This window comes from Bos indicus x Bos taurus, unplaced genomic scaffold, assembly GCF_003369695.1.
Source record: "Bos indicus x Bos taurus breed Angus x Brahman F1 hybrid unplaced genomic scaffold, Bos_hybrid_MaternalHap_v2.0 tig00003340_arrow_arrow_obj, whole genome shotgun sequence".
Lineage (NCBI taxonomy): Eukaryota > Metazoa > Chordata > Mammalia > Artiodactyla > Bovidae > Bos > Bos indicus x Bos taurus.
The window spans coordinates 18515-43871 of record NW_020867648.1 but is presented as its reverse complement, the minus strand read 5'-3'; the positions used below and the strand labels follow the sequence as shown (position 1 = coordinate 43871).

The 25357-nt window shown below is 47.4% G+C and overlaps 1 long non-coding RNA gene across 1 annotated transcript; it reads left to right on the top strand.

Moving 5' to 3' along the window:
- Positions 1 to 15646: 15646 nt before the first annotated feature.
- Positions 15647 to 22764, top strand: LOC113888959. The gene is made up of 2 exons (XR_003510131.1): positions 15647 to 15994; positions 16596 to 22764. It is a non-coding gene; the product is annotated as an uncharacterized LOC113888959 (long non-coding RNA).
- The last annotated feature ends 2593 nt before the right edge of the window (positions 22765 to 25357 follow it).

The window sequence follows — 25357 nt, the reverse complement described above, 5'->3', positions numbered from 1 at the left end:
CCATTTGCAGATGGGAGCCCAAGGCCCAGTGCAGACGGAAGGTCGCGGCTCATGAGGACAGGAGGAACTGGATGCAGGCTTGGGCTCCTTGGAGGAGGCAGGGAAGACTCAGCAGAACCCTGGCCAGGTAGTGGGGGAGGGAGGCGTTGGTACAGGGCCCCAAGGACCCCGTGACTGTCTCACTGTCAGGATATGTCTCTGTGTCTCCCCATCACACACCCAGCTTCTTACCTGATGTATGGAATGTAATCTGCACATTCCCTGGGGACATGGTGGTGGAAAATACAGAGGTGAGCCTCCAAGCAGGTGGGGAGAAACCTCACATTCACCAATTTGCATGAGGCTCCACCACAAATGCAGAGATCCATGCCTCTCTTTCCCCATTAAAGCAGTCATTGGCCACTGAGGTCAGCAGGAGGGCAGACAGGGCTGGACAGGTTGTGAGGGGACCCTGTGTACAGCATGAGCCTCCCCATGACTGGAACATCTCCATGTCTTGATCAGGCAGAGGACCCTGATGTGTGCCAAGGGAGCATAATTAAGACCCATGCCATGGGCAACTGGAGTCATTTTCTATGAAACAGTCCCTGGTGGGGGGGTGAGGGCGGGGCAGGGGAGCAGTTTCTTTTCTCCTCTAGAGATAGGTACATCATCCAGTAGCATGGGCTGGGGGCCCACATGTGGGTGCTAATTGGGGATCCTTTGCTGCCAGAAATAGTCTCTCTGTCCCTGTCCAATGTTCCATCTTTGTCTTTCTGCCCTGCCATCTCTTTGTGCCTGTTACATCCTCCCTCTTTGCCTTTATGAGACTGACCGTGACCTCACTCATACCGTGAGGGCCTTCCTCTGTCTCTGCTGAGGGTATCATCAATTGACACGGTTGTTCACTGGGAGCAGTAGGGGGATTCCCCTTGAGTGTAGGGGATTCCAGGAAAGGCACGTTCAGCTGCAGAGGGTCTGTGGTTTTCCTGGGATGGAATCTAGAGCTCCTCAACAAGCATATGGGTGATCTGGGCCTCTGAAAGAACCCTGGGGGCTTCTCTGGTAAGAACCCCTCCTGTGGCTCAAGTCAAAGTCCCCGCTATGGCCAGAAGGCCCTAGGGGACCCGCCCCTCATCACTGCTCTCATTGGATCTCCTGGCTCTCCCTCCATCATGCTGTGACAGTCACATAGCCCTCCTCATTCTTTTTATACAGACTACACTGAGTTCCACTGCCTAGTTTTTCCACTGCCTTAACTCTGTCTGGGATACTTTTCTCCCAGATAGGCATCTCCTCTAGGCTTTTGCTCAAATCTCACAATCTTAGAAGGAACTTCCCTGGCCACTCTTTCTAGATATCATCCCCTTTCTCTATTTCACTATCCCGGTTAATTAAGTTAACCACAGCAGTTATGAACACCTGATAAATTACTTATCTTTGGGGGCTGTATGACCCCAACACAATGTAAGTTCCATGAAGCCAAAGTTGATTTTCTCTTTCCTAACACACATAGCTGTGCTTGACAGAAACCGTGGAGAGGATGAATGAATGTCGGAATGAAAAAAGCAAATTTAAACTTGTTGAGAGAGGCATAGCTAAACAGGCTGAAGATTCTGCTAGGGGACATATTCAGGGATGACAGGATGGTGACAAAGCCATTGTCTTTATCTCACCTACCCGGAGTCCTTGGGTCCCCTCGGGGTTGACCGTTTCCTAACAGAATGGAAAGTCCTGTTGTCCTTCTCACATATTACTCGCAGTCAACGACAGAGGCCTTCCCCACTCCAGACCTTCAGATCCCAGTCCGAAGTTTTCTCTCCCTGCCCGCTGGGGGACTGTGGCTGGCTTTCCCCATTGAGACCTATTCTGTATTAAACAGGAAAGCACAAACAAGCACAATGCCCAGCACAGAGAAAATGCTTTCAGTGCTTCCTGTTATGACAGTGGCCACTACAGAGAAGTAATCTTCAATTATGAAGACATTTTTCTGAGGCCAACATTGCAGCAATCGGTGGGGTTTTCATCCTAACTTTACCTTTCCACCCTTGGAGGATCATCTGCTAATTGTCCACCAGCATCCACATCGGCTGTTCCCCAGTCTCACCACCAAGGGGCGCGCGAGATGAAACTGTTCTGTCCTGGGATGTACCACAAAGGGGTAGCGGAAAGACCACCCACTCTGGAAGGTACCATTCGACGGGGCGTATGACAACAAAGAGAGTACTTTTACACCGCGTCAGGCATCGACCAGAGTTCCCAGCGGAGGCACTCGTGGCATCACTGGGTCCATCCCCATTCGCTCCATTCCGTCTTCCCGCTGCGTTTGAGTCCGAGTAGACACCGCTATTAAGCCTCAACTGTCTTCGTCTCGTTTCCAATTCGACCCCTTCGTTTCCACATGGTTACATCCGAGGGGGGACGGCTACGGAGCGAGATGGGCTGCCAGTTCTGGGTATAGCATCACGGAAGCGTTCTGGGCATTGATTGGTCACCGCGTGATCGCCGGAATTAGCTCTTCCAGGGCGCGAATAGGCGCCGGAAGTCCCGCGACTTCCGCCGTGCTTCGTCTCCTGCCCAGTTCCAATTGGCTGGCTGGCTGTTACAGACATTGGGACCGCAGAGCCAAAGCTGAGGGCGAGAGGCCTGTTGCCCTGTGCGGCTTTTTAGAGCATACAATTGTTCTGCGAGTTTTTTTGCTTTTCCGGAAGGGGTCGAATAGCTACCCTGGTTAGTGGCTAGGTTTGGCGCAGTCGCTGGCTGTGCACGGTGACGGCGTTTCAGTCTTGTTCAGCTCTCGCTCAGTCTGGATCGTGTGGCAGCGCACGGTTATTCGCAGAAATGCATGCAATTCATGTCCAGGGAGAGGTCTCTGAGTTTGCTGTCTCTCCCGGAGGGTCACCTGTGTCAGGGAGCCTGGGCTTGTGTATCGCTACATGTGACAACACAGGTGCTGTTCGGGTACATTTGATCTCCTTGAGCCTTTGGGCGGAGTTGTGCGTGGTGGGATACTTGATCTGAGTGGCTTTTGGGAGCCATAGTACAGAGCCCCTAGGATGCATGTCCCTGTATTCCGGGGTGTGCATTTTTGGAGCTTTCTGGCATTTCAGTCCCTGGTGTGAGATATCTGTGTAGGCGTGTGCACCTGAGATTGTGAGAGCTCTGAGATTTTGATTCTGGGCCCTAAGTTGTGATGTCTCTGAGCTGCTTTAAGGATGGGTTTGTGTGAAGATGTAAACTATCAGCTGCTTGGGGATCTGTGCACAGGGTGCAGGGTTTCCATTTGTCTGGGGACTTTATCTAAAGGTTGTATGATGTTCTTGAGTTATTAAAAGTTATTAAAAGTTCTTTCTGTTTAGGGTTTTTGTATTAGATTGGTAAGTGTCGAGTGGTTTGGGAGTGATTCTCCATGATGTGAAGTATCTGTGCAGTTTTCATTTGTTTCTGTCTGGAAGACTTTGGTCTGTTTGGAGGGTCTTTGTCACAGTGTGTATTGTTATGGTCTCAGTTGTGTTTGAGGGTCTGACACGAGTTATGTGCTCTCTGTGCAGAGATTCAGTGAGCTCTTTTTGGTGTCTCTGGGTATCTCTCTGAGCTGCTTGTAGTCTTTGTGTCAGAAATAAAACCTCTTATGTTCTTGGCTGTGAGGTCTCTGTCCGGGAACTGAGGGTTTGGAAGCTGGCAGACATGATTTCGAGGCCTTGAAACTCACATGCTGACTGTGTGTTATTGAGCGTATCAGTTGTCTCCTGGAATCTCAGTATGTATCATAATTAATACAGGGGGGCCAGTGCGCGTCTTGCAGGGTACCTGTGCGTGTTAGCATTGTGTGCAAAGGGCCTGGCTTCAGACTATCCTTCAGCAAATGTTTTCTGAGCACCTGCCATAAATCTGAGCACTATTGGACGAGTTTGGGAAGGTGGGCAGTAAATAAATCAAGGGTGGCAGGTGCTGTGAAGAAAGATAATGCTAGATCAGGGGAAAGGGTATATGTAGGTATGAGGTTATTATTTTATTCAAGGTAATGAGGGAAAGTCTCCCTGAAAGATGGCAAGTAAGCAGAGATCTGGAGGAAGTGAGGGAGCAGGCCATGGGGTTATCTAAGGGAAGAGCGTTCCAGGCAGAAGGAACAAGAAATGCAACTGTCCTGGCATGGAAATCTACTTGGTGTGCTCCTGAATGTCAAGCAGTCCTGTGATGCACTGGGTTTGGCATGTAGCACTCATTGAAAGGGGTCTGGTTGCTGCTGTCTCTGTTTCGCCCACAATTTGTGATCATCCGCATTTCACAGATGAAGGACAAAAGGCTCCAACATGTGGCCTGTACCGTCTTTCCTACCTATCCCTGAAATTAGGAGTGAAGCCTTCTGGTCCATCATGAGAGAGAGAGAAAGTTTGAGTGTCCTAGCTGCAGGGATGTCACGCTGAATGTCAGCCAAGCAACAGAGATCAGTTGTAATGTGGGAATCATGCCTCGTAACATTGGTACTCTCGATGGGGGGCAGGACGTAAGAAGAAAAAGGAACTGGGGCAAAGGAAGGGAAGCTGGAGGACAATGAGGGGGAGAAAAAAAAAACAGGGCTGGCTTCATCACATTGCTTGGGTTTGGTCCAGTTCACGTTGATTGGCTGACTGTACTAGGACATATTCACCTTTTCCTGTCCCTACCCTTTCTTTCCCTTCCCTTTTTTGTGCCTGAGCAAGTCAGTCCTAAAGCCATTAGGTGTTGCCAGGCAAGGCATGTGTATGTGTAAAGGGGCATCCCTGCCTGAAGACTCAGAGCCCAAGGTGGAAAGAAGGATATCCCTGGGGGTTGGGTGGGAAGGAGGCTAACTGCTTCCTGCATTCAAGCTTGAGTGAGGTGTGGAAGTCAAGGGCCAGGGATGGTTCTGCATAGACTGTGAGGAGGACCTTTTTGTGGAGGAAGGATCACTTATATGCACTGGCATTCATCAACTCGGCAAATACATAAGAATGCTGAGAGCCACGTCTGTCAATTTTGGAAAAGGGAATTTCCAATATGGAAAGGAAGTAAACTAGAACAAATTCTGAGGAATTCTACTGGAATTAAAGGTCTCCGTGCAAACTTCTTGTATTCGATAGGTGTGCATATGTGGCTAGACTGATCTATAACTATAGATGTGTGTCTACGTGTTTGTGTGTGTGATTGTGTACACACATGTATTCCCAAGTTACTGGAAACAGCAACATTCCAATGGCACTAATTACACCAGTCCCCAGATCCTAGCTTCTGAACACCTTTCTCCACTCAATGATGGGTTCCCAGGCTGAGGAAGGAAAGGATAAATGAGCCTGGTTCACCTTGTCATGTCAGTAATAAGGGAAGGTTCAAGAATGATGGGGAGATGTCAGAGGGCCACAGAATATAGCTTGAGGGCTCTCCCACCAGAAACATGCAGGACTCTCTTATTTTTTCCACCTTTTTTGAGGTATTATTGACATATAACGTGTAAGTTTAAGATGCCAATGTGATGGTTTGGTACACACATATCTGGCAAAACGATTACCATGGCAGGGTTGGCACTCTATCCCCTCACATAATCCTTTTAAAAAAACGTTGAGGAAATAACATCTCAGAGCTACCCTCTTAGCTTTCACTGTATTACACAGTTTTGTTAATGATACTCACCATGCTATACATTGGATCCACGTAACTTATTCATCTCATACCTGTAAGTTTGTACCCTGTATTCAACATTTTCCCCAGGGCCCGGAAACCACCATTCTAAACTCTTATTTCTGTAAGTTTGACTTTTTTAGATTCTGCATATACGTGAGAACATACAATATATGTCTTTCTCTCTTTCACCTTTTTCACTTAGCATAAAGCCTTTGAAGTCCATTCATGTTGTTGCAAAAGGCAGAATTTTCTTCTTTCTGACTGAATAATATTCCATTGTATATATCGCCACATTTCCCTTTTAAAATTAGTTTCTTTTATTTGGAGGGGAATTACTTTACAATATTGTGATGTTTTTGTCATATATCAATGTGAATCAGCCGTAGGGATTCACGTGTCCCCCCATCCTGAACCCCCCTCCCACCTCCCTCCCTACCCTATCCCTCGGGGTTGTCCCAGAGTCCCGGCTTTGGGTGCCCTGCGTCATGCATGGAACTTAACACTGGTCATGTATTTTACATATGGTACTGTACGTGTTTCAATGCTAGTCTCTCAAATCATCCCAACCACTCCTCCCACTGAGTCCGAGTCTGTTCTTTTCATCTATGTCTCCTTTGCTGCCCTGCATGTAGGGTCATTGGCACCATCTTTCTAAATTCCATATATATGCGTTAATATACAGTATTTCTCTTTCTCTTTCTGACTTCACTCTGTATAACAGGCTCCAGGTTCATCCACCTCATTAGAACTGACTCAAGTGCGTTCCTTTTAATACTTGAGTAATATTCCATTGTATATGTACCACAACTTCCTTATCCGTTCGTCTGCCAATGGCCATCCAGGTTGCTTCCATGTCCTGGCTATTGTAAACAGTGCTGCAGTGAACGTTGGGGTACATGTGTCTGTTTCACTTCTGGTTTCCTCGGGGTGTCTGCCCAGCAGTGGGATTGCTGGGTCACATGGAAGTTCTAGTCCCAGATTTTAAAGGAATCCCACACTGTTCTCCGCAGTGGCTATAGCAGTTTGCATTCCCATCAACTGAGTGAGAGCGTTCCCCTTCCTCCACACCCTATCCAGCATTTGTTGTTTGTAGACTTTTTGATGGTGGCCGTTCTGACCGGTGTCACCACGTTTTCTATATCCATTCACTCTTCATAGACACCTAGTTGCTTACAACTTTTGGTTGAAGGTGCAAAGTAAATTTCAGGTTAGTGTTAATCCTCCAACATTGTTTTTCAGAATCATTTGGCTATTCTAGTTCATTTGCCTTACTACAGAAATTTTATCATCAATTAGTCTATATGTACAAAAAAGTCCTGCTGGAATTTCTGACTGGAATTGTATGAAACTGATGGATCTGTATGCGGACTACTGACATCCTAATTATATTGAATTTCTCAACCCGTGAACACACCGTGTGCCCCCATTTTGTTAGGTCTTATTTAAGGAACCACGTTGCATTGCCTTTTCTGCCATTGTTTTATCAAGTCTAATCCTCATATATCAAATTCTGAAAATCTGACTCTGATGAAGATATGAAAATATTAGGAGTCAGACTTTCATCAGTAATGCCTTATTTCTTGTGTAGTTTTAGCATTGCCCGTTTATTGTGTTTCTTATCTTTTCTGCTAATATTCGTGATTGTTTAATCCAAGGGTGATGGTATGGGTATTTTCTGGCGTAAATCGTGAGGAGATACTCAGCTGTGTTTTGGGAGGGAGAGTCTGAGGACAGGGGCACAGGGGAGAGAGAGCAGAGTCGGGGTGGGGGAGGTGAGAGCGTGGGGGCAGGGACAGGGGGCTACTAGCACAAGCGGAAACAGAAGTGAAGAGACACAAGAAGAAGAGCTCCCCTCTGGACCGTGCTTAGCTCTCTGTACATATACGCGTAATGAAGGCTTTGAGTACTCATAGCAACACTGTGCAGACAAGGCAATGGCAACCCACTCCAGTACTCTTGCCTGGAGAATCCCAGGGACGGGAGCGCCTGGTGGGCTGCCGTCTCTGGGCTCGCACAGAGTCGGACACGACTGAAGCGACTTAGCAGCAGCAGCAGCAGCAGCAGCAACACTGTGAGGGAAGCATGTTTAGTGCTACCATCCCTTTCGGCAGTTGAGGAGCAGAGACACATAGATTTAATGGGTGAATGAATCTGCACAAAGTCACCTAGCTGGCAAGAGCAGAGTCAGATTGGTGCCCAAGCCAGAGAGAAACAGCCAGGTGTGGTATCTGACCCCCAATCTGGAATACAGTGCAGTGTCTGGTGTACTCTGGATCAAAAGGCAGATCAACCTCTCCATCCGCATGAAACATTACTATGGATCAGTATATAGATTGAACACAGTGTCTCCTAGGTGAATGAAAGACCATGAGGTGTCATGTCAACATGCACACATCACAGAGAACAGTTCCTGGTCCATACCGAGGTCTAAACAGTGATTCCTCAGACCAAAATTAGTGGAGCACCCTCATCATTATGGAAAGTAGCATAACTATAGTGATAAACAGATAGAACCACAGATACAATATCATGAACACATTACCTCCCCCATCTCGTAATTTTCTTAAATGTAGAGAACAAAACCTGGAAGGCAATAGACCACTACTAAGTTTTTTCCTCTTAAGTGTGACATTCTAGATAATTTCCAAATAATATTTTATTAGTATTTTAATGTGTTGTATCTTCATTGTTACATAGGCAGTTTTTCTATTATAATTGAAAAATGGACTTTCTGAAGACTTGTTCTCCTCAGGTATCTTGAGGTTTCAGCATAAAAAAGTTGTGTGGGTATCCCTGCCAGGTGAAAACCCAATCGGCGCACTGAAGTCAGAAGCAATATCTTTGGTACAGTAGGTGGGGGGCTGTGGGGAGTAGAGAGCTCCTGATGGAAGCCTGGCTAAGCCTGCAAGCATTGTGAAAAAGATCACTGATGCTATAGGCCCAAACCAAACAATAGCTCACAGGTCCCAAGGAAGACACTGGTGTTCTATGCACGGAAATGTCTGTGTTAGGACTGTCAGACCTTTGCTCTTTTGGCTCCCATGATGCAGTGGGGCAGCTTGCAGTGCTTATAACACAGTCCTGCTTTGACCCAGGCTGTGGATGAGAGTCACAGCCTCCCCTGCAGCACCACCCCCTTTGTGGGCGATCTGGAGCCTTTTTTATGATGTCTGGGAATCGACAGATTCCAAAGAGAAAGGAGAAAGAAGATACATAGCGCAGGGGGTACAGGCACCCACCCTGTGCATGTGGTGCTAGAGATGGGCTAGAGATGCAGGTGCAGCTTGTTACAGGAACCCGTTGGGGATGAGTGGAGTTGGATTCGGTGACTCAAGGAAGAAATGTGGAAGTGGATGTAAAGGGAGAAAACACATTGAGGGGTAAACAGCTCCAACTCCCAATTCTGTACCAGGGTAGGGTGCTCCATTACGGTTGTGAGAAGGCGCCCTGGTCTGAGCTCGGGGAGGGAGTGATGAGCATTCTAAGGACCCGCCATCAGCCCTAAGCAGGGGGCGCTGAGAGTGTGAAGACATTGAGTCTCAGCCTTTACCACTGACAGACACAGAAAGGTCCTTAGCCCTGCTGAGAGTGGGGCTGTGGTACCTTAGGGAAGCTCAAAGGTAGGGTGGTGGTGGTGGTGGTTCAGTCACTCAGTCGTGTCCAACTATTAACGAGCCCACGGACTGCAGCATGCCAGGCTCCTCTGTCCTACACTATCTCCCTGAGTTTGAACAAAGTAATGTCCATTGTGTTGGCGATGCTATCTAACCATCTCACCCTCTGTCTCCTCCTTTCTCCTCCTGCCTTCGATCTTTTCCAGCATTAGGGTGTTTTCCAATGAGTCAGCTATTCGCATCAGGTGGCCAAAGTTTTGCAGCTTCAGCATCAGTCCTTCCAGTGAGTATTCAGAGTTCATTTCCTTTAGGATTGGCCGGGTTCTCCTTACAGTCCAGGGGATTCTAAAGGGTCATCTCTCTAGCACCACAATTCGAAAGCATCACTCAGTCTTCTTAAAGATGCAACTCACACATCGGTACACGACTATCGGAAAAACCATAGTTTTGACTCTGCAGACCTGTGTCACCAAAGTGATATCTCTGCTTTTTAATATGCTGTCTAGGTTCGTCATGGGCTTCCCTGGGGGCTCAGTGGTAGATAATCTGTCTGCAATGCAGGGGAATTAGGACACCTGGGTTCAATTCCTGGGTCGGGAAGGTTCCCTGGAGGAGGGCATGGCAACCCACTCCAGTATCCTCGCCTGGAGAATCCCCTGGACAGAGGAGCCTGGCGGGCCTTGGTCCATGGGGTCGTAAAGAGTACACCGAGAGACATCACCTCCCAAACAGAATCTCTGGCCAATGGGCTGTCTCTCTAGCTTTACTCATCTCAAGTAAAATCTGTTCCCTCGGCTCAGAAGCCACGTGAGATGACAAAGGAAACTTGAGGCAGTGGTGATTTATGCAGTGATTTGGTGTGAGATCTGTATTCGTTTGGGCCAAGTGATTGCAGGGTATGAAATGGGGTAGGGTGATGAAGGAAATGAGATGATGAATTTATTGCCCCGGCCACCTCCCTGCCCCCAGGTAGCCGACTTCAGTAGGGCTGGCTGGTGTCAATGTCTTGTGTGTAGGCTCACTTGTAACAACATCCTGTGTGTGGTATGAGCAACTTGGTGGGCAAATCAGACAGCATGGCCAAATATTCCTTTCTCAGAGTGGATGGAGGGAGAAGAGAGAAAAGAGTGATGAACCATGGGCTAGTTGAGAGTCACTTTCTAAAATCTCAGTATTTCTTCACAAGGTGTGTGTGTGCATTCTTTTGTCTATCTGAGAATTGGCTTTCGGGGTGAGGAAATATCATCGTGAGAGACTCCTTGTGACATGTGAAAAGAGGTTGGGAGTGAATTGGATTAAGGTCATTTTCCAAGTGTTTCACACCAACTGTTTATTTAAGGGGACAGCAGGGGCCTAAAGGAACTGAACTGAGTGGTTGAAATACAGGTTTCAGTTACTGAAGTGTGAAGAGACTATTTCTGGGATGTGTGGTCATCCTAGGCTGTGGTCACAGGCAACTCATAAACTCATAGGGTTTGAACCATGTCTTCCTAACGTCTTTTGCTTTCTGCCCTGGAATGTGGTGGAGGCCTCAGTTCCGGTGACTAAAGTTCCTAGGTAACAGTTCTCTGAGAAAAGTAGCTCTCTAGAAAAGAGCAGTGCCTGGGAAGCTGATCTAAAGTTTTAACATAGCCTGTGATGTAATTTTTGTTAGCTTCACCCAAGATATGATCATTCAAAGGATATAGAGAGATGCACCTGCTTCTGTATCTACCATTGGATTTTTCAAATGAACATGCAGTAAGCTTGGCCCGGTTTTCTTTCTTCTTATTTATTTATTCATTGTTGACTGCACTGCATCTTTGTTGCTGCACAAGGGCTTTCTCTAGTTGTGGAGAAGGAGCACTACTCTCTAGTGGCGGTGCATGCGCTTCTCATCTCAGAGACTTCTCTTGTTGCAGAGCATGGCCTCTAGGCTCTGTGGCTTCCGTAGTCGGAGCAGGTGGGTTCAGTGGTTGTGACACACAGTCTTAGTTGCCCTGCGGCACGTGGAGTCTTCCTGGACTAGGGACCGAACACCTGCCCCGTTGCATTGGCAGGGGGCTTCTGTTTTATTTTTTTAATCATCAATTCATTTTAATTGGAGAATAATTACTATACGATATTGTGATGGGTTTTGCCATATATCAACACGAATCGGCAACAGGTATACGTGTGTCCTCCCCTCCTGAACCCCCATCCCACCTCCCTCCCCACCCTATCCCTCTGGGTTATCCCGGAGCACTGGCTTTGGGTACCCTGCTTCATGCATCAAACTTGCACTGGTCATCTGTTTTACATATGGTCATGTACATGTTACACTGCTATTCTCTCAAATCATCCCACCCTCACCTTCTTTTGCCGAGTTGAAAAATGTGTTCTGTACATCTCTGTCTCCTTTGCTTCCCTGCATGTAGAATCGTTGCTACCTTCTTTCTAAATTCCATATATAGGCATTAATATAAGTATTTGTCTTTCTCCTTCTGACTTACTTCTGTCTGTATAACAGGCGCCAGGTTCATCCACCTCATTAGCACTGATTCAAATGTGTTCCTTTTTATAGCTGAGTAATGTTCCATTGTGTGTATGTACCACAACTTCCTTATCCATTCATCTGCCGTTGGACATCTAGGTTCCCTCCCTGTCCTAGCTATTGTAAATAGTGCTGCTGTGAACATTGGGGTACATGTGTCTGTTTCACTTCTGGTTTCCTCAGGGTGGTATGCCCAGCAGTGGGATTGCTGGGTCTTGTGGCAGTTCTATTCCCAGTTTTTTAAGGAATCTCCACTCTGTTCTCCTCTCCACAGTGGCTGTACCACTTTACATTCCCACCAACGGTGGAAGAAGGTTCCCTTTTCTCCACACCATCTCCAGCATTTATTGTTTGTAGACTTTTTGATGATGGCCATTCTGACCTGTGTGAGATGGTACCTCATTGTGGTTTTGATTTGCAGTTTTCTAATAATGAGTGATGTTGAGCATCTCTTCATGTGTTTGGTAGCCATCTGTATGTCTTTGGAGAAATGTCTGTTCAGGTCTCTTGTCCACTTTTTATGGGGTTGTTAATTTTTCTGGTATTGAGCTGCATGAGCTGCTTGTATATTTTGGAGATTCATTCTTTGACAGTTGTTTCATTTGCTATTACTTCCTCCCGTTCTGAGGGCTGTCTTTTCACCTTGCTTATAGTTTCCTTAATTGTGCAAAAGCATTGAAGTTAAATTTGGTCCCTTTTGTTTATTTGTGTTTTTATTTCCATTACTCTGGGAGGTGGGTCATAGAGGATCTTGCTGTGATTTATGTCAGAGAGTGTTCTGCCTATGGTTTCCTCTTAAGAGTTTTATAGTTTTTGGTCTTACATTTAGGTCTGTAATCCATTTTGAGTTTATTTTTGTGTATGGTGTTAGAAACTCTTCCAGTTTCTTTCTTTTACCCGTAGTTGAGCATTTTCCCCAGCATCACGTGTTGAAGAGACTTTGTTTATGCCATTGTATATTTGTGCCTCCTTTGTCAAAGATAACGTGTGCATAGGTGTGTGGATTTATCTCTGGGTTCTCTATTTTCTTCCATTGATCTATACTTCTGGCTTTGTGCCAGTACCATACTGTCTTGATGAGTGTAGCTTTGTAGTATAGTCTGAAGTCAGGAAGGTTGATTCCTCCAGTTCCATTCTTCTTTCTCAAGATTGCTTTAGGTATTTGGTATCTTTAGTGTTTCCATACAAAGTGTGAAATTATTTGTTCTAGTTCTGTGAAAAAATACCTTTGCTAGTTTGATCGGGATTGTGATGAATCTATAGATTGCTTTGGGTAGTAGAGTCATTTTCACTGTACTGATTCTTCCAATCCAAGACCGTGGTACATTTCTCCATCTATTTGTGTCATCTTTGATTTCTTTCATCAGTTTTTTTTTTTAATAGGTCTCTGTATACAGGTCTTTTGTTTATTTACATAAATTTATTCCTAAGTATTTTATTCTTTTCATTGCAATGGTGAATGGGGTTGTTTCCTTAATTACTATTTCTGATTTTTCCTTATTAGTTTATAGGAATGCAAGGGGTATCTGTGTATTGATTTTATATGGCAGGCACATTCTTAACCACCAGACCACCAGGGAATTCCTGGCCTGCTTGTCTTTGGGTGTGCAGCTCTCTGAGCTGTGACACATGGAGAGATTCCAGTGATGACCACCATGACCAGGACACGGGCCATGTCCATCACCCTAAAAACGCCCAGGTGCTGCTCCTTCTGGTTTCCCCTCCCACACCCCAACCCCTGGCACAAGGATCTGTCCTCCTTCACTACATTTTGTCCTCTGCAATTTTAAAACTCCTTACGTATTCTGAATTGAAGACCTTTCTCAGATCTGTGCTTCACAAACATCTATCCCCTAATAACAAATAGCTTCCCTTTTCATTACAGGAGACATGAGTGATGACATGTACTTTTCCTCCCCACACTCAGAGCCCAATGTTGTGTAGCCAGCAAGTGCCTGTGAGATTCTTCAGAAGTGAAAATAAATTCTGCTGTCAGTCTGTGCTCTCAGATAGCCCCCAGAGCTATATTTCTGCAGAAACCCACGAGTCTTCTGCAGACAGAGGCACTTGAGAACAGGTATATTTATTGGAGTCTGAACAGGTGATCTCATCAGAGAGCTTCAGAGCTCAACCCATCTTGCAGGACTTGTCTCCCAGCTCCAAGGGAGCTTTTCTTCTTGAAACTCAGAGGCATGAATTTAGTCAGTGTGGGCACGTTAAGCAGGGCTAACATGGCATTTCAAGGTTGTTCATCCTTTACCAGGTATCAGACCACATTCAATATATTTCTTTCTGTCACCTTAGTTACTCCTCCTTCAAAGACCCATCATTTTGGAAGATTTCAATCCTAGTTGATGAGGTGAGAAAGCAGAGGACAGGGAAGTTAGGGGAATTGCTCAGAGTCACATAGGCTGCCAGAGGAAAAGTGACCCACACACCGTGGCATCCTCCATTCAGAGCCCCCAGTCTTCATTTCTTCAGTAAATTTGCCATGCGTGTGTGCATGCTGTCACATCAGCCATGTCCAACTCTTTGTGACTACCGGACTGTAGCCCGCCAGGCTCCTCTGTCCATGGGGTTTTCCAGGCAAGACTACTGGAGTGGGTTGCCATGCCCTCCTCCAGGGGATCTTCCCAACCCAGGAGTCCAGCCCACGCCTCCTGCAGCTCCAGCATTGCAGGAGGATGCTTTACTGCTGAGCCACTGGGGAGGCCCAAATTTCACATATGATATTATATTTGTTTCAGGTGCACAACAGAGTGATTCCATATTTTTAAACATTATGAAATGAATTGCTACGATAAGTTTGGTTACCTTGTGTCACCACAGACATTTCTTACAAGATTATTGACTGTATTTCCTGTATGTACATTCCATTCCCATGACTTATTTTATAACTGGAAGTTTGTATCTCCTAATGCCTTCCCTGTTTTACATATCTCCCTACTCCCTCCTCCTCTGGTAACCACCAGTTTGTTCTCTGTGTCTCTGAATCTATTTCTGTCTTGTTTCCCGTGTTCTCTTACTTTATTTCTGAGGTTCCACATGTAAATAAAACTGTGTGGTATTTGTCCTTCTCTGTGTGCCTAGTTGGCATAACACCCTCTAGGTCCATCCATGTTGTCCACAGTGACAAGATTTCTTTCTTTTTTTATTGCTGAGTAATATTCCACTGTGTGTGTGTCTGTGTGTGTGTGTGTGTGTGTGTACCATTTCTTCCTTTTTGACTCATCTATCGATGGGCACTTAGGTTCCTTTCATATCTTGGCTCCCCTTGGCTGTAAATAACGCTTCAGTGAACAGAGGTGCACATATATGTTTTGTGACTAGTGTTTCTTTTATTCTTAAGAAAAATACCGAGAAGTGGAACTGCTGGATCATATGGTAGTTCTTGTTTTCAGTTTTTGAGGAAACCCTCATTGTCTCCACAGTGGCTGCACCGATATACATTTTGACGAACACCTCACGAGGGTTTCCTTTTCTCTACATCCTCCCCAACATTTCTTACTTGTCTTTTTAATAACAGCTACTTGACAAGTATGAGGAAGTACTTCACTGTGGTCATGATTTTCTAATCCCTGAGGAGGAGATGTTGAGCATCTTTTCATATGTCTATTAGCCATCTGTATCTCTTCTTTGCAGAAATGTCTATTCAGTGCTTTGCCCCATTTTAAAATCGGGTTTTGGGTGTTTTTCCAATACATTCTATGAGTCCTTTAGCTATTTTGGATATCTACCTGTTTTCCGATGTATATCACTTGCTCATATCTTCTCCCACTCAGCAGGTTGCTTTTTTCTTTTGTTGACGGTTTCCCTTGCTGTGTAAAAGCTTTTTAGTTTGATGAACTCCCATTGGTTTATTTTTGCTTTTGTTGCTCTTGCCTGAGGAGACATGTCAAAAAAACTATTGCTAAGACCAATGTCAAAGGGCATACTGCCTACGTCTTCTTCTAGGAGCTATATGGTTTAAGGTCTAACAATTTCGTCTTTAATCTTCTGTTGTTGTGGTTTATTTTTGAATGTTGTGAAGAAAGGGGTTCAGGTTTCCATAACCATTTATTGAAGAGACAGCATTTTCCGTGATGGATGTTCTTGGCTCCTTTGTCATAGACTAATAGGCCATATGAGCGCAGGTTTATTTCTGACAGAGCATCCCCAACTGTACCCTCCGTAAAGGCTGGGGTGAAGTAAGAAGACCCAGTGACTTCAGTGTCCATCCACAGCTGGTGGCACACCAAGTCTGGATAAGGTACGTCACTGTTGCTAGCCACAGTGCACTGGGGCAGGGATGGTCATCCCCGCCTGGCACAAGTTCCCCAGGGTGGGATGCGATGGGCTCACTCCAGCAGCCAACCCAGGTCGATCCTGCCATCCCCAGTCCCTCATTGAAGCCAATCATGAAGGTTTTCACTGTATATGTTACATCCACTCCATGCCATGCCAGGCTGGCTGTTGAGATGGGGAGGTGAGGAGGAATTGCATGGCCAGTCCCTGCCCTTGAGAGTTGAGTCATTGAGCAGAGAGGAGGTCTGACACCCTTAGATGAGCTGGCGAGTGCATCACTGATCCCCTGTGAGGCTGCGTTGCTAGGAGATGAGAAGACTGACAAGGATCAGAGTAGATAAGTGGCCATGGCGGGGGAGGGGACAGGGTACTCTGGGTCTTTGCTGTGCCAGTCCCAACTGCAGAATTACCCACAGCCTGCATGAGGGCACCCGGAGGATGAATAGGTGGTTGTAAATGAAGATATCAGCTGTGCCACCCCTCCCCACCTCAAAGTCTGTATCCCCAACCTTCCCTTTGGGTGTTGGTGATCTGGAGGTCACTTCTGAGCAGCATACTCTCCCCAGTTACAGAGTAGGAGCCAGAATCCTGTGATGTGCAGAGATGTCCAGCACGTCAAATTCTAGGCCAGAGACCAAGCCATAGGAACCAACAGGCCAGAGAACACTGGTTGGGAGTTGGGTTAAAGGCAGTGGCCAAATAACAAATCTGAATGTACCTATAGCAAGCAACGATATTGAACCATTCATTTAAAGACCTTCCCACAGAGGGAAATCCTGGGCCTCCTGGTTTCACCAGTGAAATCTATCAAAGGTTTAAAGAAGAAATAGCACCCATCCTTCACAGACTCTTCCTGAATAGACAGGAGGGAGGAGGGAACATTTCCTAATTTATCCTATAAGCACAGTATTACCCCAGTACCAAAGCCAGACTTGCCATCACCAGAAAGCTACAGACCCATATCTATCATGAATAGCGATGCATACACCCTCAACACAGTACCTGCAAACCAAATCGAGAAACATTTTGCAAAGGGCTGTGCGAGATCTTTCCCAGGACGGCAGTATTGGACCAACACTCAACTTCAGTTACGGGAAACAGCGTACTGATGTAATGAAGGACGGAAACCACCTGCCATCTTGACAGACAAACAAAAAGCATTTGACACAGTTCAAGACCCGTTCAGGACAAATAAGTAAATAACTAAATCAATAAACACGGTCAACCATCTCGGGATAGAAGGGATCGTCGTTGCCTTGTGAAGAACATCCGTGACAGACATCCAGCTCTCGTCACATCACATATAGTAGAGTCTGAGTGAATGCTTGCCTCTTGAGATCCAGACCAGGACAGGAGGTCTGCTTCAACCACCTCTATTCCACACTGACTGAAGGGTCTAGCCTGTGCACCGTGCAAAAGAAGAAATGAAATCATGGAGAAATGAGAAATGAAACCTATGTCCACACAAATACTCATCCTTACATGTCTTTCACAGCAGCACTGTTTATAATCTCCAAATAGTGGAGCAGCCTAAAGGTCTGTCAGCTGGAGAGTGGTAAACAGAGTATTCTTAGCCATTCAGTGGAAGAGCACAGATGGATGAAAAGTGATGAACTTCTGCTTTCTGCTGCCTCATGGGTGAGCCTCCAAAGCACTGTATTAAGTGAAAGAACCCAGACACAAAAGGCCACTTCCTGCAGGAGTCCGTTGATGTGAATGCCCACAAAGGGCAAATCTAGAGAGACAGAAATTAGATGAGAGGATGCTTGGGCCTGCAGGTCCTTTTTGGGATCAACTGCTGATGGGTACACGGAACCTTTTAGTGGTGCTGGCAGTGTTCCACAAGTGCAGTGTGGTGGTGGTTGCACCACTGTGTGAAGTTATTAAAGACAGTGCACTGGATGCTTTGAATGGCTGTGATTTGTGGTGTGTAACTATACCTCAGTAAAGCAGTTTAGGAAGGTACTGCAGATGTCCAAGTGAAACATGTGGGAAAAGATATGCCATTGCTTTTGTAACAATGAGGAGTGCCCTGCTCCTTCCACATTCTGGGTCCGGCTAACCCCACATATGCTAGATGCTCCCTCCAGAGACAGTCACTATGCATGTCAGGACGGAATCCCCAGTGAGCACACGTCTAGTGTGTCTCTGTGTTTACACACAGGCGCCCATTGTGTGACCACAAGTCAGTGGCTCTGGACAGGCTCCTAGAACCCACCCTGCATCTGAAATTCTACTTTGTTGTTTTCCCATCCTTCTCAAATCACGTGGACCCAGCCTCCGTTTCGCAGATTCAGTCATAGATCTCAGCCCTTAGCTCCAACCTCTGGTCACAGGAATACCTGTTAACCTGGTGCGAGGGCCCCTTCCTGACCTCAGCAACGCAGGAGGGATGCTCAGCAGAGCAGTAACCAAGACAACGGAACTCCATCCATCCTCCTTCTGCCGCCATGACTGAGGTGCATTCCCTCCCCATCCATCTATCTGCCTGAGTGTCTGGTAAGGAAGAGGACTTAGGGGCATAACACACCACTGAGTCATTTAAATTGTTCTAAATATGGCTGTGAGTAAATATGTCAAAATACCACTCAGAAGGGAAGACACAATATTTTAAAAAAATTTTGCTTTAGTAGCAAACATGGCTCTTCAGTTCAGGATTCTATTTAAAACCAGGACAGGTGAAGCATCATGGGATTGTGCTTCTCAACCTAAACTATGCATCAATTCTCCCCTGGAGAGGCTTTAGAAGAGCTGATGCTGGCAGGACATCCACAGAGGGTCTGAAGTAGTAGGTCTGGAATGCGGCCCTGGCATGAGCATTATCTGAAAAAGTTCTCTTATGAAAGCTGAGCTTGCAGCTGTGGAAACAGAACCCTTTCTTACAGGAGGAAATCGAAGATCAAAAATTTGCAACTCCTCTATACAGCGAAAGCGTGTTTTCATCATGACCTGCTATACTTGACAGCTATCTTAGGCTGAGGAAAGGGACAACTTGCCCAAGTTAATACTGGTTTGAAAACTGACCTTGTGCTTGCTCTGCTGCGTGTTCCTGAATCCAAAGTTTTCCAGTTGAAACCCTGCTGTTGTTAGTGAAACTCAGTACGTTTTAGTTCTTGTCAGGATCCCTTGTGCCTAGTTAGTTGAATACATTTCTAAAACACTGTGGAGATAACGTCATTCGACAGATCAGAATAGTACATCAAAGATTAAAGATGGCTGAGAATTGTAGCTGCTGATGTTGATGTACGAGGATCTGCTGTCAGCGTATCTGCTGCCTGCGCTCAGTTGCCGTTTTAAACTGTTTCCTGTGTTATCAAATTAACTCCTGTGCTCAGATGAAGACCAAATCGGAACGGGATGCTTATTGGGAAAAATACAGTTAAGCAATCCCTTGTTTGGTGCACACCCATGAAGACCCACCTCCCTAAACGTTCCTTAGGGATCTCTTCCAGATATCCTTTGGCACATTCCCCAGCGATGGGCTTGCACTGCTGTGTCCTGACTCATCATCTTGATAAAGACAGGGCTTTCAACCTCTCAGGTGCATTACAGCGCCCGGGTTCTCTCAGAGATCCAAAAGAGGGTGAAGGCCCGAGCTCAGGACACCTTCAGAGCGTGTCTGCAGGAACAGGGCCTCTCAGAGGAACCCATCCCCACCTGTGGCAACAGGAAGATCTCACGTCAGCCTTTTCCAGAGCAGCTCCAGGGGAGTCATGGCACAGTGAAGATCACAGCCAGCAGCATGCCCAGGATTGTGGTTTAAGGAACTGGGTGGATGGCAGTGCCCATCCATGAGACAGGAAACGTTGGCCTGGGGCTACTAGCAGGCCTGCAGGGCTTATGGGACAACTGAGTGCAGATGCCCCATACATCTCGGCCTGTGGGGAATCTGGGGCCCAGCTGAGACGTTTTAGGTAGATTTAGTGATAGGAAAAGCCAACAGCATACAGGGGGATCCTGATGAAAACAAGTCAGATGGGTAAAAGCTCTGGGGGGTGACGTGGTCACCCAAGGATCATGTATGGAGTGGAAGAGCACAGGGCAGGGGTTGGAAACCAGAGGAAAACAAAGCCCAAGATTTAGGAGGGGATCAAAGTAAATGGACAGATAAGGAGACTTAGAAGTAATGGCCTGAGAGGTATGGGGAAAGCCAGGGTGGACTGCTGTCACAGACTCTGACCAAGGAAAAGTGGTTTTGAAAACGGAATGTGTCTGTGGCCAATACAGCACTGGTTACTATGGTTGGCCCACGGAGCTCTTGGGAGACGTTAGCAAGGGGATGTTCTGTGGATGGGCACATGGTGGAGGAATCGAGAGGTAACCGGATAAGGACCGTCCTGGTGTCTATACTTTCAAGAAGCATGTCTTGAAAGGAACCAAATACGCACGGTATTGGAAGTAGCGGGCTGTGTGCTCGCAGGGTGTGCTCTCTTCTCCTGGCTCCACCTGGTGATGCTGACCTGCACCGCCCATGGGTGGGGGTGGTGAAACTTGCATTTTTGTCTCCCTCCTCTTGCTGTGGGCCCGGTCCTCCCTGGCTGACTGAGCCTCAGCCACCCTTCTGGCATGTGCAGACCCCTCTGAATCTGGGTCTGATCGTCCAGCCCATCCCTGGGCAGGGACGTCCACTCCTCATTCTCAGCCGCAAGGTCCCCTAGCCCATTGCCTGCTTAGGCTTCGTCTGGATTCAGCCCCTTTCTACATTTCTGCCACGGGTGATGCAGAGCCCTCCCTTGGATCTCACCTGCACCGCAGCAGGAACCAAGATCAGCTCCAGAAAATGAAATTCCTAAACTGCAGCCACCCTTCTGCCCAAAGCCTCCGTTGGGTCATTGTACAGTGTGCCCCCTGTGAGTCCCAAGTGTGATTGGGATGGAACCCTCCTTTCCCTGGTGTTCCTCTTCATTTCTTGTCACACCTCCCTTGTCTGAGCTCTCTCACCTCTGCCTGCCACTGCCTCTGTGGGCCATTCCCCCGCTGTGACTGGGACGCTCTTTCCTTTGGCTTGTCTTTCATTTCACCCAAGACTTCCCAAACAATATCCAGGTGTAGAATGTGTACCTTGTCGAGTACATCTAGGAGACGCTGTTGTCACATAAGCCCCACACCCCTGAACTATTAAAAAAACAGAGGGATAAAGAACGCAACAGTCAAATATGCCAAAGGTGCCTGACATGTTGGCTAAGATGAGCACTGAAGAGTGTCTGTGGGATCAGGAAGTATGGATATTAATGATGGCCTCGATGAGGCCAGTTACAGGGGAGTGACTGGGACAAAAACTCCACGGAAGGGGGCTGAGGAGAGAATATCTCAGCAGAATTTGAAGCAGTTTTGCTTTGAAGCGCAACCGGTAATGTGCCAGTAGCTGCAGAATAGGGTGGTGGAAGACGGTGGGTTTCCCCCTGTGCTGTGGAATGCTCCGATGTAGAGGGAGCAGGTGCTGGTTCAGGAGAGAGGAATGATAACTGCAGGTGCAAAGGCCCTGAGAAGGTGCAAGGCATGGGATTCCGGGCAGAGGTGAGGGGCTGGGTGCAGTCAGGAGCAGGCCTGGAGAGGGGCAGCAGAGTGCCAGGGCAGAAACATGCAGATCGGAACTGGGAAACTTGAGAAATCGCACGGGGTTGCTTCGGTATTCTACACGAATTATTAGTGGGTGGAGCTGGTGGTCATTAGTATGGAGGAAGGTTACTAGTGTGTAGTCTAGGAGTGTAGCTAGGTGACCGCAAGGAGCCCAAGAGGTGTGTTTGTCAGGGAGAGGTGTGTTTGTCAGGGAGAGGTGTGTTTGCGGGGGACAGCTTCCAGCCCTGGCTCAGCCTATCCAGGAGGGCCTGGTGCATGCTGGGAAAGGACGCGTGGTCCATGAGCTGGACATCTCCGGGAGGTTGTGGTATCAGTGCACTGGCACTAGTGCGAAGGAGCTGGAGGACAGGACGTCTTCTTGAGGGTGATGACAGGGAGGAAGGTTGGAAACAGGACAGCATGAGGGGCGTGGTCTTTCCTGATGCCCGGGGCGGGACCGTGGGCAGAGGGATGCTCCGGTGGGGAGGAAGGGAACATCGCTAAGGACGGAGAGTCTCCGGGGTGACCGGGTGAGCCTCGTGGGCACTGAGGACGGATCAGAAGAGTGAGGCCTGAGAGAACAGTGAGTGTACCACGGGAGGAACGCGTTCACAGGCCGGGGGTGGGAGGGAGGAGAATGGACAGGGCACTTGTAACGTCCCCGCGCGTGGGGGGCTTCGGTAGTGGGCGACAGGACCCGGACGTCACCGGTCAGGTTCAGTGGAGAGTTCGAAACGCGGTCCCCGAGAAAACCCAGCCGACCAGGGCCAGGAGACTGGCACGGGCCTCACTGGGTGGCTGCGCGCAGGCCCAGAGTCAGCCAATCGGAGTTCAGCCCCGCCCACCAAGCTCAAGGTCTCCCCGGATACCCTGACTTCCTGCCTGTGTTGCTATGGTTCCGCGGACGGCTCGCTGTCCAGGAGTGGTTTGGCCGGACCCGGTCGAGAGATTCCCTTCCTTTCTCTGGTCCTTACGGGCATCCCCCTTAACTTTGGCATCCACGCTGTCCAGTCCTCTGTGCGAAAACCCAGCAGAAACGATGACTTTTCTTCCGGGCTTGCGGCGTTTTGGTTTCTGTGGCCAGCAGGTGGCAGTGTTGCTCCACAGTGTCACCGGGCTGGTTTTTCCTGCTGCTGTCGCGCTTTAATAAAAATGACAGGAAGCCTTTTCCCACAAGCAGCGTCTGGTTTTGTTTTGTTTTCCTCCGCTTGTGCCGGTTGGCTGATTCAAACTGCACCTGAGCCTTCAGAGAGCCCGTTGTGAGAACTTTCACCGGACCCACTGACACTTAAAATTACAATAAAATAATATAAGCTGACATAGTGAATGGTAGTGGAGGGAGTGTTCACCCTTGTCTTGCTTCGGATCGTTGAGGAATTCCTGTATGTTTAAAGACAACTGTATTATGACAGTGAGTTTTGACTTCAAAATCATTACGTGAAGTGGAAGTGAAAGTGGCTCAGACTTGTGTGACTCTTTAAGACCCCTTGGAATGTAGCCTGCCAGGCTCCTCTGCCCATGGGATTCTCCAGGCAAGAATAATGGAGTGGGTTGCCATTTCCTTCTCCAGAGGATCTTCCCAACCCAGCCATTGAATCTGGCTATCCTGCACTGCAGGCTGACTCCTTACCATCTGAGCCACCTACAATAATAACATAACATGCACAAGTGCCGAGCTAAGATCCTGCTGGGTAATTGATGCTGGACACCACCCAAGAAGCAAATGCTACTACTGCCCTCACTTTATTCCTTTGGGACCTGTGGCACACAGAGGAAGAGTCAGCTCTCCAGGTTCTCAGGGTTCTTCAGAGATGTCCCTATGTTCAGGTCTCAAGGCTGTCAGATTGTAGCTTGCACACTGGTTTGCAGGATACATTCCCCTCCCCAGTGGAAGAGTGAAAGAAAATGCTCACTGGGATCGAGGGTAAGACAGCCTGCAATGCTTCGAAAGACTGACTGCAGGAGAAGGGGATGACAGAGGACAAGATGGTTGGATCGCATCACTGACTCAATGGACAGGAGTCTGAGCAAGCTCCGGGAGATGGTAAAGGACAGGGAAGCCTCCTGAGGTGCTGCATGCAGTTATGGGGTCGCAAAGAGTCTGACATGGCCGACGCACTGAAAACCAACAGTAACATATTTATTACAATGAGATACTAAATGAAAGGGGGCGGGGAGGGAAACTACATAGAAAACAACTCATCCATTCTATCAAGATTATGACATGATAACACATTTATAATGCAAAGCACCTGGAAGTAATCGGCTGTTATGGAGTACAAGTTGCTCAGCTCACTGCAAGGTGAATCAGGAAGGGACTTTAATCCAGAGTCCACTGACAAAGAAGAGGGCAGGGTAGTGACCCAAAATAACCATCTTGTTGGGGCCAGGTTAGACACGACCCGGACAGCAGGGATGAAGTCACTCAGTGAAAAGTTCCAAGCAGTTTCGGGAGAAATCTCCCAGCAGACAGAGGCTGGGAGACTGGCACTGACCTCACTGCTCCCCGGGGCAGGCCCAGAACCAGCCCTCAGCAACCCCGGATATTCCTGGACCTCCTGACTTCTTGCCCGCCTCGCTGGGGTTCTGTGGGCGGGTCGAGCGGAACTCGCGCGGTCCAGGAGCGGTTGGCCCGGGCCCCTTCGAGAGGTTCCCTTTCTTTCTCTGGTCCTCAGGGGCATCCCCCATAAGTCCTCTGCCCGAAAACCGAACAGGAAGGATCGATTTTCTTCCGAGCTTGCTGGCAGTTTGGTTTCTGTGGTCTGCAGGGGGCAGTGTTGCTCCGCGGAGCTGCTTGCCCGTTTCTCCCCCGCCCGTCCGGTTTGAAAAAAGGTCTCAAAGCCTTTTGTGGTAATTGGCGGCGGATTTTCTTTCTGTGCTTGTGCCGGTTGGCTGGCTGGAAGTGCTGAGGCAAATGCTGAGACACACATTAAGCAAACTGACAAGTTAACAACAGAGAGAAAATGTTAAGCAGGTCAAAGGAAAAGTAGCAATAACGTCGGAGGGAATCCTAATAAGATGAGGAGCTGATTTCTCAGCAGAAACTCTGCAGGCCAGAAGGGCGTGGCATGATGTATTTAAAGTGGTGAAAGGGAAAAACCTACAATCAAAAATACTCTACCAAGCAAGGCTCTTCTTTCAGATTCAACAGAGTAATCAAAACACAGGCAAAGGCTCAGAATTCAGTAGTACCACACCAGCTTTACAACAAAGACTAAGGTAACATCTCTAGGCAAGAACAAAAAGAAAGACCAATGGAACACAATAGGAAGCCCAGAGATAGACCCATGCACCTGTGGGGCACCTCATCTATACCCAAGGAGGTAAGAATGTACAATGGAGAAAAGACAGCATCTTCAGTAAGTGGTGCTGTGAAAATTAGTAACATGTAAAAGAATGAAATTAGAATACTTCCTAACACCACGGGGGGGGGGGGGACTCAAAATCAATTAAGACCAAATGTAAGGCCAGATACTATAAAACTCTTAGAGGAACTCATGGGCAGAACACTCTAACAAAAAATTTAGCAACATTCTCTTTCCATTAATGGAAATAAAATAAAAATAAAGAAATGGGAGCTAATTATACTTACAGTATTTTACACAGCAAGTTCAGTTCAGTTCAGTCGCTTAGTCGAGTCTGACTCTTTTACACAGTACCACACCAGACTAATTTCTCTGAGCCTTTCCTATGTCTTCCTCTAAGAATTTTATAGTATCTGGCCTTACATTTGGTCTTTAATTGATTTTGAGGGTTTTTCCCCCCCTTT